Raw genomic sequence first — 17499 nt, forward strand, 5'->3', positions numbered from 1 at the left:
TTATTTTTAATGTATTATTATATTTATTGTACTTGATTTGCTAGTATTTTGTTTAGAATTTTTGCATCTCTATTTATCAAAGATACTGATCTGTAGGGTGTTTTTTTTATCCTTACCAGGTTATGATATCAGGGTTATGTTAGGAAATATAGCCTCTTCTCCAGTTTTTGGAAGAGTTTGAGAAGGATTGGTAATAAATCTTGTTAGAATGTTTGGTAGAATTCACTTGTGAAGAAATCCAGTCCTCGTATTTTAATTTTTATTATGTTTTTCATGGTTGTTACATTTTCCTCACTGTCTATTTATATTTTCCATTTCTCTATAATTTAGTATAGGGAGGTTATGTATTTCCAAGAACTTACCCATTTCTTCCAGGTTATTAAATTTGGTGTCCTAGAGTCTCTTGTAGTATTCTAGTATGCTCCTTTGTATGTATGTGAGGTCTGTGGTGATTTTTCTCATTTCCAATGTTGTTTATATGAGTCTTTTCTCTTCTTAGTGACTCTATCCAGGGGTTTGTCAGTTTTATTAATTTTTTCAAAGAATCAGTTTTATAGTCTTTTTTGGTTCTCTATTTCATTCAATTTTTCTTTTTTTCTTTTCTTTTTGCTTGCTTTGGGCTGCTTGTGTTTATCTTTTTCTGTTTCTTTAAGATGTAATGTTAGGTTGTTCTCTTGTTTCTTGAGGTAGGCCTGTAATAATATAAACTTCTGTCTTATTACTGCTTTCATGCTCCCAGAAGTTTTGATATGTTGTATTGTCACTCTCATTTGGTTTTTATATGTCTTTTGACCTTACCTTTTTTTTCTCCTTTGACTCAGTCATTTTTTTTACTGGTATGTTGTTTAATCTCCATATATTTGTGGGGTTGCTTACTTCATTTTTGCAGCTGATTTCTAATCTCAAATTTTTGTGGTCAGAGAATATGTTTGGTAAGATTTCAATCTCCTTGAATTTGTTGAAGCTAGTTTGGGATCCCAATACATGGTCTATCCTTGAGAATGTTCCATATGCACTGAAAAAGTGTATAATCTGATATTCTGAAATGAAAGGCTTTATAAATGTCAATTATGTTTATTTGGTCTAGTGTGTCATTTAAGGCTGATATTTCTCTGCTGATTTTCAGTTTAGATGATCTATCTATAGATGTCAATGAAGTATTAGGTCTTCTACTGTGATTGTGTTTTTGTCAGTTTCTCCCTTTAGTTTTGTTAGCAGTTGCTTTATATATTTCAGTGTTCCCTGATTGTGTAGGTTCATCTATATTAATAAGTGTATATTTTCATTTTTTAATTTTTTGTCTTTAATATTTTAATTGAATTTATTGATGTGACATTGCTTAATAAAATTATATAGGCTTCGAGTGTACAATTCTAAAGATTTTATTTATTTATATTTAGAGAGGAAAGGGAGAGAGAGAGAGAGAGAGAAAGAGAGAGAGAGAGAGAGAAACATCAATGTGCAGTTGCTGGGGGCCATGGCCTGCAACCCAGGCATGTGCCCTGGCTGGGAATTGAACCTGCGATGCTTTAGTTTGCAGCCCGTGCTCAATCCACTGAGCTACGCCAGCCAGGGCTCAAGTGTGCAATTCTATAATACATAATCTGTACACTGTGTGTTCTCCACCCTAAGTCAAGTTTCCTTCCATCACCCTCTATCTCCCCTTTTCCCTCTTCTACCTCCCTGTACCCACCTTTCCCTCTGGTAATCACTATACTATTGCCTATGAGGTTGTTTAATGTTTGTTTGTTTCAGTTTGTTGTTTTGTTTTTGTTTTTGTTTTTCTCTTTTTGCTTAATCCCTTCATTGAAATTCTTAAAACATTAAATTTTTCTTTTTTTATTTATTTTTATTGTTCAAGTACAGTTGTCTCCATCAGATAAATGTATGTTTTTTTAATGTAGTGTCCTCTCTATCATTATAAAGTGTCCATCTTTATCTCATTACCTTGGTTATCTTGAAATCTAGTTTGTCAGATATAAGTATGGCTATACCTGCTTTTCTGTGGATATTATTTTCTTAAAGAATCACTGTCAACCTTTTCACTTTGCATCTGTCTTTGTCTTTGCAGCTTAGTTGTGTCTCTTATAGGCAGTTTATAGTTGTTGTTATTGTTGTTGTTGTTGTTGTTGCTGTTGTTGTTGACAATCTACCACTACCACCCCATTCTACTACTCTGTTCCTTCTCATGAGTGAGTTTGGTCCATTTATTTTTAGGGTAATTATTGATGTGTGAAGATTTCCTACAGCCATTTTATCTTTTGTTCCTGGCGTTTTTGTTTGGTGGTATTTCATGCCATTTTTCTGTTTCCTATTTTTTAAGTTATGTGTCTCAGTGTGGAATTTTTTGAGTGTAGCTTCCAGTAGGTTTGTAACAAAGAAATGTATATATATACAGTAGTTATTTTACTTTTGAATGCAACTAATCTTTTCCTCAGATCTTATTTGAATGATTGATAGAATTCACTAGTGAAGACATCTAGTCCTGGACCTTTTTTTAGGAGGTTTTTGATGGTTGTTTCAATTTCTTCACTGTTTATTGGTCTATTTAGATTTTCCATTTCTTTATGATTTAGTCTAAGAAGAAAATTTAGGCCATTACCTTTTCCCCTTTTATGTTTTTGTTGTCATGGGTTATCCTTATTTATTCTATAAGATTGTTGATGATCTTACTTGTAGTTTTCTAAACTTTTGTTCTTTATTTCAGGTGGAATAACCCCTTGAGTATTGTCTACAATGAAGATCTTCTGGTGATAAATTCCCTCAGCTTCTGTATGTTTCCAAAGTCTTAATTTCTCTTTCATATCTAAAAAATACTTTTGCTGGATATTATTCTTGCCTGGTAATTTTTATTTTTTGGTAGTTTGACTATTGGGTTTCACTCTGTTCCAGCTTGTAGAGTTTCTACTGAGAAGTCTGGTGATAATCTAATCAGCTGTCCTTTATAAGTAACTTTACTCTTCTTCCTGCTGCCTTGAGAATTCTTTCTTTGTCATTAATTTTTGACAGTTTTAATATAACATACCATGGAGAAGGCCCTTTTCGGTAGAGGTAATAAGGTTTTCTGTTTGCTCCTTGGATTGGAGGATCTAGCTTCTCCAATCCAAGCTCCTCCAGTTTAGCTCTTTGCATAATTTTGGGAAGTTCACATCAACTATTTGTTTGAATAAGCTCTCTCTTCCCTTCTTCCTCTCTTCTCATTTTGGTATGCCTATTATTCTTATATTGTTCTTTCGGATGGAGTCAAATAGTTCTCATAGAGTTCTTTCAATTTTAATGTCTGAGTCTCTTCTTCCCTCTGCATCATTTCTAGATTTCTATCTTAAATATCATGAATTCTTTCCATAATCTGGTCAGCTCTATTTCCTGTACTTGCTAATTCATTCGTTTGTTTTACTGAGTTCGTTATCTTTAGAATTTCTACATGGTTCTCTTTTAAATCTTCAATCTCTTTGATAAAGTACTCATTTCTTTTTTTCATTGATTTGGTTTCTGAGTTCATTAAATTGCCTATCTGTATTTTCTTGAATCTCATTGTTTTTTTCAGAACTGCAATCTTAAATCTCTGTCATTTAAATGACATGTTTCCATGCATTTTTGCTTTCTGAAGATTTTTCTTTTTCTTAATTGCCTTGTTACTTTGGTTATTCATGGTATTTGATGGATTACTTCTCCGTCTAGGCATCTATGCATGTGTGGCACTTCTCTAGTAAATTCATAGGAAGTCTTTCTATTGTTTTCCAGTAGGTGGCACTGAATCACCACCTTTTTTAGCACTCTTGTAATTCTCTGGCTTTTCAGATTTTTGTAGGGTGGAAAATGATCTGTGTTTCCTGGGACAGTGGGTGCTTCCTCTGTGATTCAGTCACCCTGGTCCCAGGGGATCAACCTTGCAGGGAAACTCGGTGGGCAATGGGGCTCCAAATCCATGAAGTCCTAGTGCTGTCCTCCATAGCCAGATGCCCTCAGCAGTGCAGTCTCAATGTGTAATACCTGTTCTTGGGTTTTCAGGTAATGTGCTTTGCAATCCAACACAAAGTCTGAGGGGAGTCAAGCTCTGGAAGATTAAGGGAAGATGGTCAGGCTCCATGAATTTGTTTTTCTGTCAGAAATGCTGATTGCCAAACAAACATGGCCACACTCCTGTGCTCCACCCTTGCTCATGCTCCTCCACAGCTTATACTGTCCACTCATACAGCAATGCTCACTAAATCCCTATGCTCCTCCTGGCTGAAGGGTACGCCAACCACAACTTGATTCTTTCCCTCTCTGGACTGAGCCTTGCAGTGAACTCTGAGCTGTAGGGCTGTGTCCATGGCTTCTTTGAGCTTTTCTCCCTTCTCACCATCCCTCCCAGGTTTCTCCAACTTGCCCAATTTTAGATATTTCAATTCACAGATCCCTCAGATGTATTTGTGCATTGAACAGGCAATTCTTTGTTGAATTACAGCTATTCAAATTGTTAAAATTTCAAGGGGAGAGACCAAGGGGAGCTCTCACACTGACATTCCTCTGACATCACTCCACACACATTTTAATTCTGGACTTTTCAACAGTCCTAGAAAAATTCTTTATATTTGAATGACATAAATGAATAATTGGTCTTCCCTAATGTGACTGCAGGAAAAAAGCTAGCAGCTAGTGTTCATTAAATATATAAATAATAAGCTGATCTTCTATAGTTAAAAACAAAAAGTATCTCTGAAATTTGGATTGCTCAGAATACACATAGGAGTGTATTCTTTTCATCTAGAGTCAGAGCACTCAAGAGTGTAAAGAAATCCTTCAAAGTGTATACTAATCTCCAGCTTTTAAATTTGAATAAATTATGTCACAGAGAGGTTAATATTTTTTACAGTGCTATATATTATAAAATCAGTTTATGACTGGAGCCAGAACTTCACATTAATGTGGATTTTTCAAGGAAACCATGCCTTCAAGTTGAGTAGGAATAGCTGAAAATGCATGGTGATTACAAATATTCTCACATTAATGCTTTATCTCTAGAAAATCATGAGAGTAGTTTATGATTTTTTAGTAGAAATGTTTCTTTGACCCTTTGATCAATAGTAGAGAGCCCTATGCAGAAGATGCTTGTTGTTATGGTATGCTAAATTCCACATTCTTTGGTACATATCTGAAAGATAGATAAATAGAAAGATAGATGATAAGTAGATAGATGATAGATGACAGATAGATAGATAAGTAAATAGGTATGTAAATAGGTGATGGTTTGATAAATAGTATAAATATATAGCTTTTCTTTGATCATGTGAAGCCTCTTATTTACCTATATTATCTTATCTAAACTGCTTCTATTTCTTTCTCAAATTCCAATGACCAATGAAATTCTGATGAGGTATAAAAATTGTCCTTGACAAAATAAAGTCTTATGAAAGTTACAGAATTTTTAAAATGAAACAATACTAATAAGTGATTATAGTAAGGTTATAAGATTGATAGTTAATATATAAACCCAATTGCTTTCCTATATCCCAGTAATGAACAAGTGGAATTAAAATTAAAAAAACAATACCATTTCCATTAGCTTCTAAAACAATTAAATATTTAGCTATAAATCTAAAAAAACATGTACAAGATCTAAGGACAACTATAAAACATTGATAAAAGAAATCAAAAGACTAGATAAATAGAAATATTCCATGTTCAGGGGTAGGAAAACACAAAATTATCAAGGTCTCAGTTTTTTCCAATTTGATCTATAGATTCATTGTAATTTCAATCAAAATCCCAGGAAGTTATTTTGTGGATATTGACAAACTAATTCTAAACACGATATGTAGAGACAAAACATCCAGGATAGCCAAGGCACTATTGAAGGAAAATAACAAAGTTGGAAGGTTGACACTATCCAACTTCAGAATTTTCTATAAAGGTGCGATAATCAAAGTAGTGGAGTATTAGTGATAGAATAAACAAATAGAGCCCCAAATCAGAATAGAGAGCTCAGAAATAGACTTCCATGTATATACTCAACTGATTGTTGACAAAAGAAGGAAAGTAATACAATAGAGCAAAGATGATCTCTTAAACAAATGGTGCTGGAACAACCAGACATGCACATGAAAAACTAGACATAAACCTTTTAACGATCACCATAAGTAATTCAAAATGGATGATCAACCTAAATATAAAAGGCAAAACTATAAAATAAGAAGATAACCTAGATGACCATGATACGGTGATTACATTTTAGATATAACACCAAAGCATAACCTATGAAAGAAATAATTGAAAAGCTGAACTTCATTAAAATTAAAAATTTCTGTGAAAAAAACACTGTCAAGAGAAAGAGAAGACAAGATACAGACTGTGAGGAAATATTTGTGAAACATATCTGATGAAAGGATGTTATCCAACATATGCAAAAATACTCTAAAAACCCAATAAGAAAACAATCTAACTAAAGATGGGTCAAAGACCTGAATATACACTTCACCAAGAAGATATACAGATGGCAAACAAGCATAGGAAAAGATGTCCCATACCATATGCCATGAGGAAGTTGCAAATTAAAACAAAAATGAGATATCACTATACAACTATTAGAATGGCCAAAACCCAGAACTGACAAAACCAAATGCTGATGAGGATACAAAACAGAAACTCTCATTCATTGCTGGTGGAAATGCAAAATGGTAAAGACAGTATGGTGCTTTCTTACAAAGTTAAACATACTCTTTGGTATTTATTCAAAAAAGTTGAAAATTTATGTCCACACAAAAACTTGAACAGGGATGTTTATACCAGCTTTATTCATAATTGCCAGAACCTAGAAATAACCAATATATCTTTCAGTAAATGAGTGAATAATTAATATGTGGTTTATCCAGACAATGAAATACTATTCAGTGCAAAAATAAAGTAATCAAGCCATGAAAAGACATGTAGGGATCTTAACTGCATGTTACTAAGTGGAAGAAGCCAATCTGAAAAATCTGTGTGATTCCAGTTATATTACAGTCTGGAAAAAGAAAAGTTACAGAGATATTTAAAGGATCAACAGTTGCTAGGGATAAGGAGAGTGGGAGAGATGAATCAATTGAAGCTCTGAGGATTTTTAGGGCATTGAAACTATTCTGTATGCCATAATGGTGGGTACAAAACATTATACATTTGTGCAAACACATAGAATGTACAGCACCAAGACTGAACCCTACTGCACTAGACTCTGCATGATAATGATGTAGATTTTTCTATTATAACACTCTGGGATGGGATGTTGATAGTGGGGGAGGCTCTGCATATGTAAACAGAGGATATATGGGAATTCTCTCTACCTTCTGCTCAGTTGTGCTGTGAACTTAAACTGCTCTAAAAATAGATTAAAGAAACAAGGTACTGCATTCTGTCTTTCTTTGCTTCTGCTCTTTTCTCAAAGCAGTCATCTCTCTCTCCCTCTCTTTCTCTTCCAAATATTTTTGTCTTTCCCGTTCATGCTTCTGTCCCAAGACTTCTCAATCTCGAATCTTGTTTTACTGCTCTGGCCCCAAGACTGATGATGGTTTTTAGGTTAAAAACTCTTTCCTGGTTAACATTATTTTAAAATACATGGTCATTTGTGACAATTGTAAAGTCATACCACCTAAACATATAAAAGTATCTAGCTCAAAATTGCAGTTCAATGCCATGGTGGGTGTGGAACATTAGATTGAGCACCAGCCTGTGAACCAAAGGGTGGCTGGTTCAATTTCCAGTCAGAGCACTTGCTTGGGTTGCAGGCTAAGTCCCCAGTAGGGGGCATGTGAGATATAACCACACACTGATGTTTTCCTCTCTTTCTCCCTCCCTTCTCCTCTCTAAAAATAAATAGATAAAATCTTTTTTAAAAATTGCAGTTTAAGCTTAAAAATTTAGCTTGTGTATAAAACATTAAAGATGAAAGATGAAGGATTTATTTTTAAAGACTTTTTATTGTTATTCTAATACAGTTGTCCCAAATTTTCCCCTTTGCCCTCCACCACCCAGGCCATCCCCCCCACTCCCACAGTCAATTCCCACACTGTCTTCATGTCCATGGACCATTCACACATGTTCTTTAACTAGTCCCTTCCCTTTCTTTCCACCATCATCCTCCCTCCCCCTCCCATCTGGTCACTGTCAGTCTGTCTTAATAGAGATGTCATTAGTAAGAAGAACCATGCACTCTATCCCTCATTTTCTTACCAACTCATATTTTACAGCCATTAACCCTATCAAAAATATTGGAAGCTCTTGCCTTTTCTTGCAGTCCTCTTGCCAGAGAGAGCAGGTGTTTTTTCCAGGCTGGTAAGATGGAGAGAGGCTGCCATCTGTTGGCCAGTGTTTTTCTACTGAACAGAGCATGTGGTACTGAGAGTGACAGCTCACACCTGGTCTCCCTTGTGCTCTGCTCCTTCCAGGGACAGAAGCTCTGGCCTTCCATGACTCTCACCAAGTCCCTAGGTGAGTCCCTATGTCCACAGGGGGGAAAAAAAGAGAGAACTCTTGTCCCAACTGCATTTTAGAAATTAGGTTTGGCAGTTTGAAGCCTATAGTTTTATTTCTATTTCCTGTGTCCAGTTCTTGGTTCATAGATCAGAGAAGAGAAGTAAGTATACCTAGTTACAATGCCCTCAAGCCCGTACAAATCAAGGAAATATTCTATTGCTTTTTAAAATCTCAATACAGAGTTAGAGAATAAAGAAACATATTTCCGAATGTGGCATTCGTGCCAAAAGTTTACAGGTCATCTTTAAAGGAAAAGAGAAGGAAAATGTCTCATTTTTATATCTATAAAACTCCGATTGTTTTCTTCAGCCTTCCTGTCCTGTCTCTGTGGCTGGCTCCCATCTGCAAGGCACTACATGCTTTCTAAAAATTTACCAAATATTTAATTGAAAAGAAAAGCAAGTGGAATTGATTCATGCTTGGCTAGAAGTGGGCAAGCTTTGCTGAGGAGAATGTTGTAGAGAAAGTACAATAATATATAAGTAATATAATATAAAAAGACCTTGAAGTAGCTGTTTGCTGCATATGCAATCACTTCTCGTTCTCTGAACCTCTTCCTCAAACTAATGAGCAATATAAGGATGCTTATAAAGGATGCTTATAAATATAACTTACTGTTATATTTGAATGTTGAGAGGAAAACTTAACATAAAGAGTAAAATAATTAGTCCTGGCTGGTGTGACTCAGATGGCTGGAGCATCATCCTGTAACCAAAAGGTTATAGGTTCCATTCCAGGTCAGGGCACATACCTATGTTGCAGGTTCGATTTCCGGTCATGATTCGTGCAGGAGCCAACTGATCCATGCTTCTCTCTCTCACCAGTGTTTCTCTCTCTCAGTTCCTCTTTCTCAGAAAGCAATGAAAAAAATGTCCTCAGGTAGGAATTTTAAAAAGCATAGTAATAAAGAGTAAAACTGTTAAATCTGTATCAAACTGGTAAGACACACAAAGTCTGTCTGGTAAAGGTTCAACCATTGTTAATATAACAAGAATGGTTTGCACATCAATGTAACCTGGCAGCCAAGGAGAGTGAATTGGAATGCACACTCGTGAATGTTACAGAACAGACCCAAGGGGGTTGTACAATATACTATTATTGAAAGGACCCCCTACTAGGTTCGCTATGCCTGCCACCAGAGGAAAGACATCTCTCAATGCCAGAGATTTGTGAAAAGGAAAGGAAATACTTATTTAAAGCTATACAGACTTAGAGTAGTGACTTAATGTCTTCATTAAAATATTAAAGTCCTTTAGAATACCCATAGACACACACAGTCCTTCCTTCTCCCTCTACCCTAATCTGGGGTACTGTATCTCAAGAAAAGCAGCAGAAGTCTTCTGGTAATTCAGGCTCCCAGCACCATCAGCTGTGTCACCATCATGATCTCCAAAGCCATGTGGTATCTTCTCATGTTAATCCAAAGCCATGTGGTATCTTCTCATGGCCCACCAGCAAGAGTCTTTTCACCCCTTTTCTTCCAGGCAAAGTCTCTCCTGATTCCTAAGCCACGTGGAAAAAGGGAATACCCCAATGCCACATGGTCCTTACTCTCACCAAAGCTGTGGGGTCTCCACTCTGCCAAAGCCACATAGTTCTTCTCTCTTATGACTGCCACATCTGGGTTTAAACCCCTGCACCAATCTTCTTCTGCAGCCCCATTTCCAACTCCTCCTACAATCAGTTACACCTGCCAGCATTCCTGTATTCTTCCAGGTTTACTGGGTTGCCATAATGAGTCTGGACAGGTGTGGCCCGGTGGCATGGAGACAATCTTCTCCAAGCTCTGACACAGACACTGTAACCAAGGGGAGCCACCACCCAGTTACATCTTGGGTGGAAGTCACTTATATCCCCTTGGCTCAAAGCATAGCCACAGTTATTTAATATATCTATGAAACCAGTTAAAGGTTATAGATATGTTAAATGACCATGCCAGAGGTTAGCTGCAAAGCTGTGGCTGGACAAAATAGCTCTGCATTGTCCTGTTCCATGTGTCCCTTTCCACAACTCAAACCTGTGAGAGGGGAGGGATGAGGTCATCCTATATATTTTTCTAATATTTCCTGGACACCTTGAGTTCTGGACCCCATTCCCAATCCCTATTTGAGCCCCTCTTCTTGGCTGCACCCTGTTACATGAACAATGATAATGTCAGTGTACCAGTTCGTGGGGGCAGTAGATACCATTGAGTGAGCACATGTACTGTGTGGCCATCACATTAAAAACTGAGCAACTAGAGGAATGAATCTGCATCACATTTTGCTTTAAGGTTGAACATTCCTCTGTGGAAACTACTTGGCTGATTCAGAAAGCCACAGCTGTGGACAACTGGGATTGGCAGCTTCATCACAACAAGGTGCCTGATCATGCATCATGTCTCAAGCAGAGGTTTTTGGTGAAACATCAAATCACCCAGGTAACTCAGCTCCCCTACACCCAGATTCAGTGCCCTGAAACTTCTGGCTTTTCTCAAAACTAAAATCACTTTGAAAGGGAAGAGATTTCAGACTGTCAATGAGATTCAGGGAAATACTATTGGGCATCTGTTGGCAATTGGGAGAACTGTGTAAGATCCCAAGGTGACTACTTTGAATGGGACTGATGCATCATTGTCTTCTGTACAATGTTTCTTGTATCTTGTATTTTTTTCAATAAATGTCTTTATTTTTCATATTAGATGGCTGGATATCCTCTAGACAGACCTCATATATTTTCTAGACAAAAATTTTTATAGCTTCTTACATAAGCATGAGGAATATGACTGAAAAATATTATAAGTACTGTTTAGAATAGGTGTACTCACAACACGTGGTCATTTAACTTGAGAGATATAGTGTTTTTGGTGTCTAGCTTTCCTGGATATTTAATTGAACCAAAATAATTTGTGGAGGATGGCTTATCATTATAGTAAATGAGTGGAGGGGAGCAAGTGAAGCAGAGTTCAAGACAGCAGGAAATAAAAGGCACAGAGAACTCTTGAGCCAGAAAGGGGAATTGAAACAGACCTGATGTGACACTAATCATTAGTGAGTTAAGTAATTAACTAGGAAAGAGCTGGGGTTTAGTTATGGCCCACCAAATGGAAATGAGAGATTTCCAGATGTTCCATATGGTCTGTAATTCAAATGCTTTGTGCCTTCAGGTCAGAATTTTCAAACAGATAACAGATGTAGAAAGGACTCAAAATTTTATGCACACACCATGATGGTTAGCTTTCAGAATCACAGGGCTTGCTTGTAAACTCCTCACTTAAGAAGTAGGATTTAAAATAAAGCCTGTCAGACCTCAGGCAGAATTCTAGTTGAGAAAAAGAGTTTCAGGTTAATAATAGCTTTCTTTTTACATACCAATCCAAATGGTACAAAACAGCTCTAGGGATTTTAACATGACAGCAACAACGCAAGAGCTATGGGGGTTCAAAAGAAAATTTCTTGCCAAATGGCCTTTTGCTAAGGAAAATAATTTAAATTGAACATCTTGATATGGAGGGATTAATTCTGTGCACAACTGAACACAATGTCTAATATGTCAAAACATCAATTTCATCTTAAAGGAAAGGAAACAGAAATTTTCTCTGCAGTGACAAATTCATACCATTTTTTAAATGTCAGAATTAAAGAAATTATTTAATTTTCAAAAGTAAAATTTAAGTAACTGCATAAAAATGGATGAAGTCTTATGTGACATGGAAACATGATTTAGATGTGAAGCCCTTTCCCACCACCAAACTTAAAATCAAGTAAAGGAGGTAACATTTGCACCCAAATAAATGATCAAAATTTTTAGAGTGGCTAGATACACACAGATAGACTACGCATCTTAGAAAGGTGGTATTCTAATTGGGCCATAGAAAGATATGTGAACACGTTGCCAGGTGAAATGCGGTCCTTGCAGTGACTCAGAAGCATTTGCTGGGACCCACATAGGAGGATAGTGGTAAGCTTTATTGGGTGAAAATAAAAAGCCCCCAGGTTCCTGGTGTCTCATCTCCTTCCATTCCATTGTGAAGAAAGTCCAACCTTGTCTTCATAAAGCCCACAAAAAAAGGCCAGTGTCCATAAATTCTGCGCCATTGATTCAGTCCAGTTCAGTCCCTGTCTTGGTCTGGCTGGCCTAGCCCCTGTTCCTGGCTGCACTCTAGACGATGTTTGCAGCACGGTCTGCTGCAAGCCCCAGGACTAGGGCTGCTAGGTCAGCTGGCTGCTATGAGAAAGCTCACAAGCCCTTACTATTAAGCAATGAGAGAGAGAGAGAGAGAGAGAGAGTTATCTTCGGCTTGGGAAAGACCAGGTGCTTTTTCAAACTACCAATCACCAGGCCTTTTCAGGCTAATGTTGACCCCACCCCCTAACCAAGCCATTTCCAACATCTTCCAGGGTTCTGTGCCCCTTATCCAGTCCAATCCTTTTCCCAGACCAGATAGAGAGTCGTCTTTGGTCGCCATCTTCTCTTTTACTGCACATATGCTTACTTCTCTTTTGTTGCTCTATTCCTCCCCACCCCCATAGTCTGGGCACATGGTGGAATGGACACTTTGTACCCTGGGGAAATTGAAAAGTTGGCCCTGTCTTTCTGCAGTAGTGTTAACCCCTTTGGCAGGGAAATGCTGCGATGCCCTGTGGTGCCTATGCATGCTGCAACTTCCTGGGAAACAGGCCCACCATCCAATTTAGCTCCCCTGCCCATCAGGCTCAACAATGTCTAATTCCCTCTGTTTCCCCCTTTCCCACCAATATCTAGCTCCCTGCACTAACAGTAACATGCCACATAGTATTTCAGAGCATAATTTTGAATCCCAGCTACACTCATGTGCCAAGTTCCTCAACTCCTCTAGCCTCAATTTCTGGATTCCTAAAATGGCTATATCAATTCTCTATATCAGAAGTTCCTTGGAAGGATAAAAAGAGATAATATACATAAAATGCTTTCCTAGGACATGGTACAGAAGCATAAGGGAAAACCTTCTTTAGTGCTATTTCATTTAGTGATATTTCTGCCCTTTCAGAGAAGGTTTAGGAGGAAGGCTCTTACTCTGTTCTCCACTTCTGAGTTACTCCTTTCTAGGAGATGAAAGTTCAAAGATAATCTTGAAATAAAGATAATTGATGCTCCATGGTCCAGATTTCTCACTCTCCCCTTCTTTCCCACACTCTCTTGTTTTTAGTAGAAGGTCAGCAATAAAATAGACTTTCCTTCACATTTCTGTTACAGGTAAGCCCAGACAGACCCTTCCTCACCCAGTCTATTACAGAAGGCAGGGAGTAGTCCTTCCCGTTGGCCCTCTGGCTAAGTGTTAGCTTCGCAAGTCCAGCTCCCTAGAGTTGGTGTAGGGTGAGCATTAGGAAGGCTCCTTTTAACTTTGGGCTATAATGTTATTCTCCAAACCCGATTTACCATGTGTTTTCCATATTGTTTTTATCTAATTTTATGTTGGTCTAGAAACTAACAAATAAGAGGGTTATGATTGATTGCATCCTTAAAATATGAATTACTAAATGGTAACTTGGAGAAAGTGTGAATAATCACATGAGTGTAAGCTCACAAAATACGGAATCTAAAATGGAAAGACCAAGGCATGTACATTGTATTAAAAAATGTTACTCTATGCTGGAATATGGAGGAAACGCTTGGCTTAGGTACTTGACTCCTTTCTCTTTGAAAGGGCAGAGTAAGATTTCCATCTCACTTCAGTTTGTTTAAAACATCCAAGCTTCTTTTTTTTGTATAATTAGCTACATTTTTAGATATCTGTTTACATACATACTATGAGAATGTTTATCTTTGTACAGACAGCTTTGAAGAATGTAAAATCACCAACAAAAGGATTCCTCAAGCAAACGATTCCTTTGCCACAAAGGGAAACTCTCCTATACATTGCTAGGTGCTTATTTCAGCCACCTGCTCCACCTGTGCTGAGCCCCTTATGCTCACTTATGGAGGGCACTGCTCCTCCACTGAAGTTCTGATTGACTATGTCTGAGGCAAAAAGCCCTGTATCTCTGCTTCTGCATAGCATACTCTTTTGTCTCCAACTGTCTGCAGCTGAAAATCAGTGCCTCCTTAAATACCAGTCTAGGCACCTGGCTTTCCTTAACCTTGTCCTATGCCTGCTTAGACAAATTGTCAAAAAAAAAACTGTTGGCATAAAGTAAAGCATTTGTTTTTACCTTGTATTGATATTTTCATCACCCTTGGCTCTCTGGGGTGACACCTTTCTGAATCAAACTTAATCTTCATCTCCAATTACTGATGCTCAGGCAGAATCTGCATAGTAATACCTCATCAAGGTTAGGGTTGGCAGAAGTACTCTAGAGAGAAACCTTCAATTATTGTACTATATAAAACATGGATTGATTTTGTTCCCCATGCATTTTAACTTGTACCTGAATGGTTTGAAATTATAGACTCTGTGTGTGTGTGTGTGTGTATACATACATATATATCTATATATAGGTATATATATGTATGTATATATATATATATACATATAGTGTATATATATATATATACACATATATCTCAGCTGACAGTAGAAGTCTAAATGTTCTTAAATCTCTGTGATATATGATTTGGGGCACTAGGAATGACCTTGACAATTGAATCTATCTTAAAATCAAATACTCTAAAACCTATTATTATTTTTATTTTGATAATTTTCCTGATATCCAATTGGCTTTCTCTGATTTAATGACTTCCTGACAGTAAAGAGAATATATTCATTAATCTAAATATACATTTGTAATGTGCTTTCTTATAGAGGTCCCACCACATTTATTAAAGTTACACAACCAAATAGCATTTGAAACAGTTCTCTGTCTATGACAATTAATGGAGTGCATGTAGATAAAATCATTTCCAGGAAAATGAGTTATTGACAAAGAATTCTATCATAGAATTGCCTATTTTTCCACGTGTTGCAATAGACCCAAACTAACTTGATTAACTACATTTCTAAAGTGTTCTCTTCAGATATACATCCTGATTAAGTGTCATAAACTTCCTAAACTATCTAACTATAATCTCTGTCAAGATTATTGTCATGGCATATGTGACCAATTTAATCCACAACAAATAATATTAGAACTTCAAGTGTATAACAGATGAAATAAATTTTGTTTTAAATACCCTTGATCAAAAGTCCACTATGAAGCCCTGGCTGGTGTATCTCAGTGGATTGAGCACGGGCTGCAAACCAAAGCATCGCAGGTTCAATTCCCAGTCAGGGCACATGCCTGGGTTGCAGGCCATGGCCCCCAGCAACCACACATTGATATTTCTCTCTCCTTCTCTCTCCCTTCCCTCTCTAAAAATAAATAAATAAATAAAATCTTTAAAAAAAAGACCACTATGAAAAAAAATAAACTATGTATTGCTGTTCAAATTCCCTCTCTGTTCAGAATTTTACTTTTGGATGAAACCAATACTATTTTTCTTAGAAACTTATTGTATTCTGTCTCCTAAAAATAATTACATTTGCCAAAAATTGCTTATGGCATAATCCATCAATCTGTAAAATGATGAGAAACAGTGGTATAAAAGTCTTTATTGTATTTATTATAGGAATATCACCTACAATGTGCTAACCAGAGTTCTTGCTGTTCTGTGTATGAAGACTATGGGAAAGTCCCCATCTCCACAAACACACCCACAACATGTCTAGTTTGAAATGTATCTCTATTGCTTTTCATTCTTTGGATGCTGACATTTGTAAATCAAACCATCGTCTTTATCTAGTCTGAGGAAACCTTGATGAGGAAATTTATATTTTACTGCTACTAATTTAAATTATGTATAAATCAACATACCTTCCTGTCAAATATTGGCCAATTAGACAGAAATCATGGATTTTCTAATTAATTTTACTAACAGAGGATGGATCTATCAAAAGTAATTGCACGTTTAAACTATGGAACCAAGCACTATTAGCACTATTGTGATCATAACTGTAGTCCAATCATGTATCTTGTCATTGAAAAAATTGAAGAACAGAAAATTTCAACACTTTCCCAAGGTTAGAGAGTTGGTTAGAAGTCAGAGTAGAATCCCAATGCTTACTTGTAGAACGATGTTTTCTCCAGTACAACATGTTTTCCATGGATACTCAGGCACAGCATAGAATTTGAATTGTACAAGTTCATACTCTTAAAAAAGCATGTCATTATCACTTTTAAACTTTTAAAAATATTTAGATACTCATCCATTTCTAGAGGAATATTAAGTTAAGAGACACCCAAAATTTACCCATAATGTAATCTATGTAACTCACTAGAAAAATCTACTTTAATATTCTAAATATGACATTTTTTTACTTATTCTCCAATTTCTTTGTACTTTCTTCTTAAAATTTAAAATTTGTATCACATTCACCTTTCAAAGCAACAGCAAAAAAAGATGTCTATCATGTTTATGGTTGATACAAATGGTAAATTAAACCTTTTATGCGATTATTCTTTATCTTATATAACACAAAGAAAAAAGATCTGATATAAATATTGACTTAAAATCCAAAGAAAACAAAAACTTGCATAATCTTCTCCCCATCCTGCCACCACCATGCAGAAAATATTTTCCTTTACATCAATTTGTTAATTAGTTAGAAAGCTATGGTAAATTTTCAAACTGCCAGTTCAACTTCCATGGTTAAATGCACCATTAATTTAAGTTACTCCCAGTCACCGCCATCTCAAAGTCATCTGCTGTTTCAGTCAGTCATATTTCTTCAGCCACAGCCATGTGAGTCTGATACTCATAATTCTTCAAAAAGCAAGAGTTTTTGTCCAAAGTTGTGACTCTCTCACTCACTTATTGTATGACTTTGGATGAATATTTTAACATTAGGCTTTTGTGTCTTCATTTATAAAATAAAGGAAGTAAATTAAATGATCTATGACCCATTCTTGCTTCCACAATCTATGAAAATGCCGTAATTTGTAAACTTTCAGAATAAAATGTCCTTTTCACCATTCTACTTACACATTTTTCAGTTTCATATACTCTAAGAAATTT

This window comes from Phyllostomus hastatus, unplaced genomic scaffold (genome assembly GCF_019186645.2).
Source record: "Phyllostomus hastatus isolate PE091 unplaced genomic scaffold, TTU_PhHast_1.1 phas_contig_62, whole genome shotgun sequence".
Classification (NCBI taxonomy): Eukaryota; Metazoa; Chordata; class Mammalia; order Chiroptera; family Phyllostomidae; genus Phyllostomus; species Phyllostomus hastatus.